Source organism: Telmatherina bonti, assembly GCF_933228915.1.
Source record: "Telmatherina bonti genome assembly, chromosome: 23".
Lineage (NCBI taxonomy): Eukaryota > Metazoa > Chordata > Actinopteri > Atheriniformes > Telmatherinidae > Telmatherina > Telmatherina bonti.
This window is the reverse complement of record NC_136632.1, coordinates 10,834,036-10,839,818: the sequence shown is the minus strand read 5'-3', so window position 1 is coordinate 10,839,818 and position 5,783 is coordinate 10,834,036. Positions and strand designations below refer to the sequence as shown.

General features: G+C 41.2%; 1 protein-coding gene across 3 annotated transcripts in view; it reads left to right on the top strand.

Annotated features, from left to right (window-relative positions):
• The first annotated feature begins 2,013 nt into the window (after window positions 1-2,013).
• Window positions 2,014-5,783, top strand: part of LOC306773292 (proline-rich protein 5-like) — a 19,933-nt gene continuing 16,163 nt past the window's right edge. The window contains exon 1 of one of the 3 annotated variants that reach the window (XM_079263070.1): window positions 2,014-2,136. The gene's annotated coding sequence lies outside the window, so the exon portion shown is untranslated. The remainder of the gene's footprint in view (window positions 2,137-5,783) is intronic. The other 2 variants (XM_079263069.1, XM_079263068.1) reach the window with 2 other exon arrangements.

The following is a 5,783-nucleotide window of genomic DNA, read 5'->3' as shown; positions in this document are numbered from 1 at the left end:
TTGATAATGCTTATTATTTTGGATCTTTTTTCTGTGGTGCCTCTTTCTTTTCATTTCAGCCTTTGTACAGATGGTGACATGTTTGCATCCAAATGTTGGTGTATATTATGAGTCATCCAGGTCATGGAGTAAAAGCAGCTATTTGCTTTTTGGTATAATCAGCCTAGGTTTCTTTTTATTGTTTTTTTTTTTTTTCTAGCTTAGCCTTTCAGGTGAGAGGTATTATTTTTTCATGAACTGGACAAAGAAGTCCAGTTATTTAACAATAAAAATCTCTCTTTCTTTTTTCCCCACCTTTTCCTTTCCAGTATCATGTCATGCAGATTTATTGTCTGGCTGCTGTTGTTGTCTTTAACAAATTTGCCCTACGAAGAAAGAGATGGCCATGGTTTATTTATTATTTTTATTAGTGAATTACATATGTATGCTAGACTTGAGCAAATGAACAAAGGAAGAAGAGCAAAGAAGAGAAAAAAAAGACAATGATACAAAAGGTAGAAAACAGCAACAAGTCAACAAACAAAAACCCCAAACAGAAAATTCAGAAAAGCTACTGCACCTTTAAAATAAACATTGTACAGCCTCAGTAACAGAACAAAGCAGAGAATCATCAGGAGCACCTACAGGAAGACAAAATGAAAAACATATAAACAACAACCACAAGGTTAAACCAGCAGATAACAGTAGCTGGATAAATGTGTAGTTGAATGATTAATGACTGCAAATGCAACCACACATCCCGCAAGGATGAGAAGCAAACAAAGATGGTTCTAAGTCCTAGACAACGAACAGCCACTGTGGACCATGTAACCAAGACAACACGCTACCGTGACAACCATGCAAGCACCCAAAAGATGGAAGAGAAATTCCCCAGCCAGAGCCCCAGACCTGCCATGCAGCACGGTTCCCGGGTGACGATGACCACTGGCTCCACCAGGAGGACCCCCGAACCCCCACTCACCAATGTTTGAGAAGTGATTGTTTGTGTTAGCAGTAAATATTAAGTTACCACAGTTTTAAAGTAAAGGAGGTAGATTATATGCAAAACAAACATTTTTTCACAGCAACTGGAAATTTTGTAGTTCTACATGACTTATTTCTGATATAAATTAGGTCTGATTAGGAAGGACTTTTGAACTGTGACTTTTTTTCTCAGTAAAAAAACCCAACAACAACAACTGAATTCAGCATTCATCTTGCGTCCAGGTTCAACTCTGAGCTCTCTCCAGCTAGTAACAATCTGCGTTCAGCCTTTTTTCCCTCTCATATTATCCCCCTGCATTTCTCTGCTGAATCAACCATGATGCATGTCCAAAACGGCCACTGTGTTGATGCGGTTGCTGGAGTGTGACTCCATTTTGTTGCTCTACGGTCCAATAAAGCAACATCTGAGGTGGAAAAACAATGTTGTGAGTTGCAGTTTATCAACCTCAGGATGATGCTGTGCAACAATCACTCCAGGAACACTCATAATATATCTCATTGTGCCATCAAAAGTTCTATTTTTGAGTTCAGAAATGTGCACACAGCTACTTTAACGCTGATTCCCAGGGTTATTGGAGATAAAAACAGATTTTCCTCTGAGGTCCATACATTTTTCTTGGGACTTTTCCAGTCTTGCAGGACTTCTGATGAGTCTCAGTGATCTTTCACACCAATGCTCAACTTTCCTCATGTCATTTCTTCTTCTTTTCTCCTTTTTAGCAAAACCTTTTGCAGTTTGCAGTTTTACACCCAGAAATAAAACCACTGAATAAAGGACTGACCTTTATTTGAAGCTTTTTGGAGATCATTTAAACATTTCGCTCTGACTGTTCACACTCACACCGACCCCTGCACACACAAAACCTTCTAAACGCACACACCTGTACTCTCTCTCTCTCTCTCTCTCTCTCACACACACACCGCTTCTCAGTTTCACGTTTCTCACTTCCTCCCTCTCTCTCTCTCTCTCTCTCTTGCTCTCGGACAGTCTGACAGCTCACGCGGGGATCCACACGCAGCTTTTGTCGCGCTCTTACGTGGACGTGGACTCCAGCCATCTCAGAAAAGCACCGGAGTTATTTGGGGCTCTATTGCGCCGTTTCAACCTGGTGATCACTTGCTCTGCAAAGGAGCAAGGAAGCCAACTGAGAAGTGAGTAGAAAAACACTCAGTCTGAACTTTCTGCAACGAGGCACTGAGATGTGGAAGAATGGTGCGTTAGAATAGTGTTTTGTTTTAATACTCTAAATGAAAATATGAATTAAAGAGAGATTATCTCTAAAATGATTTAGCTTTCTGCGCAATTGTCCTTAAAACTGCTGTAAAGTCCAAAGCTGCCACTGTTTGTCAGAGGAGGAAAGTTCTTAAAAACACTCGCTTTTCTCACCGCAGGACCTCCAGCTTGCGGTTTCTGCTGCTGCTGCTGCAGACAAACCTGCAGAGAAAAACACACATTTATTTAAGCACATGTCTGGTGCAGGGTTGCAATTACCCTGTAGGGTATCTAGCATGCAGAATGGTATGTCTCTGTGTCCGCCGTTTCCCAGTTTCAGTGGATTAGAGGTGTCAATTTTCAGCAGTGCAGCGTCTGATCTCTATTTAAAATGTAAACTGTCTGCTGCTAAGAGAGATTCAGGAAGAGGAGGGAGGATTTGCAGAGAGAGAAGTCTCGATTTTAAATGAGAGGATCACTGGTTTCATTCCCTGAGCTACTCATGGAAATCTGGCCAGGTTGTAGAGGATGACTGATTCCTATCTCTCATAACCACAATCCACAGAAAGATACCATTTCTAGACAAGATGGAAAAATCTGCAAAATGCTACAAACGTTTGTCTGTTTGTAATATTTCTGTTCTTGTGAGGAGACATGGATAAAGATATCCTGTAAAGTTTTTCTACTGTTTAGGTGTTTTTGTTCTGACCTGAAGAGTGTAAAATATATGTGTGTGAAATTACATGCAAGCAACAAACACCAAAAAGCCATTAATGTTTACTGAATAAACAAGCAGCACCATTCACAAAAATTGTATGGTCAAGGGATTGGTCAGTTAGTGGTGAGGGTGCCAGGACTGGGTATAAAATGGTAATACACTAAAACTTAATTAAGAATCAGTTGTGGTCCTCACTTTGTGCTTAGGTCTGTAAAAGTACCGTTAAACTTTCAGTATGTACGCTTTGTGACTCGATTCAGGGAGTCTGAGAAATTCTTTGTAAAGGCCAGGAATGGAAACCAGTGTTGGATATGTGACAGCTTGGAGCCTTCAAGCATCAGAAACTGTCATGCAGTACAGCAATATAGGCATTTCTGTTCAACATGGTCATCCAGAATGTTATGGCCCTGAGTCTGCTGGTCTGTGTGCAAATGGCGAGACATCGATGGGTTGGCTGCCATCCCCTGGCTCCACCCGTACCATCAGGCCTCAGGGTTGGTGAACGTCTACTCAGAATGTTTTCCCATTGGTCATCCACAAGGACACCAGCATACTTAAAGAGCGTCATCACCTGAATTTAGGGCAGCTGTGTCTGATCGTGACACAGTTTGCCACCTCCTGCTTGGTGTCGTCAGCCATAGAACTGCAGATCTGCAGAGATTGGTTTTGGCTTTTCCTTTTTGGTTTCCTTTGGTTCGTTTTTGTCTGATTATAGAACTTTTGTTGGCTTTTGGAGCTTATTTGCTAAATGGTGGATTTTGCTCCTGTTTTAAGTTGTCCCCTGTTGTTTGTTTTAATTGAATCCCCCTGTAAAATAAAATCCCGTTTTGGGTTTTTTTTTCTGAACCTTTAGTTACCTGTTTTATTTGGTGTTGCCCTTTACCCCCTAGACACCACGGGGGTCATAACATAGAAATGTAAACTTAAAAAGTAATTATAGAAATGGAGAAGAGCTATTTGGAGATGAGCTTATAGGAGATGGGCAGAAAGACAATGAACATGTGTTCAGTGAGGTCATATTTCAGCTGTTTACGTATCGCATGTGATGATAAGGAGAATCAGACAATCACAAAGCGTTGAACAGCTCAGATGTTGTTTATTCAGAAGAAATAGACCGTTATTATCTTCATTTCCCAAAGTATTAAAACGCCTTAAACTTTTTTGCTGCAAATTGTTTCCCTTTTAAGTGTCTGTCAAACAAAGTTAGTGATAAATAAATGCTTAGTAATAAATCCATTTTGATTTCAGTTTAAAAAATGTTCTAAGTTATCTGGAAATGTGTAACTTCAGTGCCCTTAAAGAAGCCAGTAAACCACTCCCAACTGTGTCTCATGAAGAGATACAAACATGCAGCAGAACTTGGAGCACTAGTTTTAAACCACTGTGCATGTGTGGCATTCACTTCAGATACATTTCCCTGTTTGTGACCAGGTGTAATTTTTCAGAGCCACAGGGAGTCAGAGATGGTCTGTGGGTAAAGTTGTGACTCTTAATACCACCCCCCCCCCCCCCCCCCCCCCCTTTTTTTTTTTTTACCACACAGAGACAGTTATGGCATTGAAAGTTGTGCCTCTCTGGCCCCAAATCAGTCTCATTAACTGAGCCGACCATGACTTCTTACTCTGCACTGGCCCAGTTATCCAGCTGAAGTCCTTTTTATGTTGTTAGTTTAAAGTGGAACTATTTTGTGCATTTCAGGCTAATTTATTTTTATTTCTGAGACCAGAAGGGCTGGGATTGATGGAGTTATTGTCACAAATCGCCTTATTTACTTCAGACCGACCCTCTCCGTAGGCTGTCAGATCAGCCTGTGGGCAAAACGAGTGGATTGAGACTCTTCCGCATTAAGCCCCGCCTCCCGCCACCGCACTACATCGGGAGCGCGCACCGCACCTGCTTTCACCGTCACTGTAACATCTCATAAACAGAAGGATTAGGCTAATATTAACTCAATAAAAAAAAAAAAAAAAAAAAAACAATGTCAACACAGCATACAGCCCTACATGTTGGAACCTGAATCAGACCCTGAAAACGAAGTGGAAAACAGCAACCCACAGCAACGAATGCAGCAGGATGTCTCTCTTTGGTAAACTCACCAGCCATCGTTGGAAAGAACTTTATCCCACGTTTTCCACCCGCCTGATGTATTTGTACATGCCCTTGTTAACCAGTAGAAGGTAACCAATCACCGAACCTTATCCCCCGGGACGTCACAAGGATTTCCAAGTAGAAAAAACTCTCTAAAACGACGCGTTTTTCGTCGCCATGGAAACCAAACAGAGAGAGTGCTGGAACTCAAACTCAAACATGCGTTTAGGTGATAAAAAACAGTGCCGTCACATGTCTGATGAGGATTCAACACTGTAACACTGTAGAAAGTTAGAAAACTTGAAATACCATAATAGACCCCTTTAAATAAACATATCATCTGCTGGACCTCTGCTAAACAGTTTTACATCGAGACATCATCAACACATCTACAATACACTTACCCTTACCGTGCTCTGAATGATGTAACTTTGCTTGCATGCATGCTTTGCAACCAAAAATTTAAAGCCACAACTGAAACAGTAAAGTTGTTTACACACAGAAACAATCTCTCTCTCTCTCTCTCTCTCTTTCTCTCTCTCTCTCTGTAAGGAAGCCTCAGCTTTACAGAGTTCGATTTGCCTTATGTGTGTGTCATTCTATCTCAGTGTGTGTGTGTGTGTGTGTGTGTGTGTGTGGTGTGTGTGTGTGTGTGTGTGTGTGTGTGTGTGTGTGTGTATTAGCAGGGGGGGCATTTGAGTTTCTGGTAGGATCAAATATCTGTGTCAACCACTTTACTGTAATTTGATTAGAACACTGTATCTTGAAAACTTGATGTGA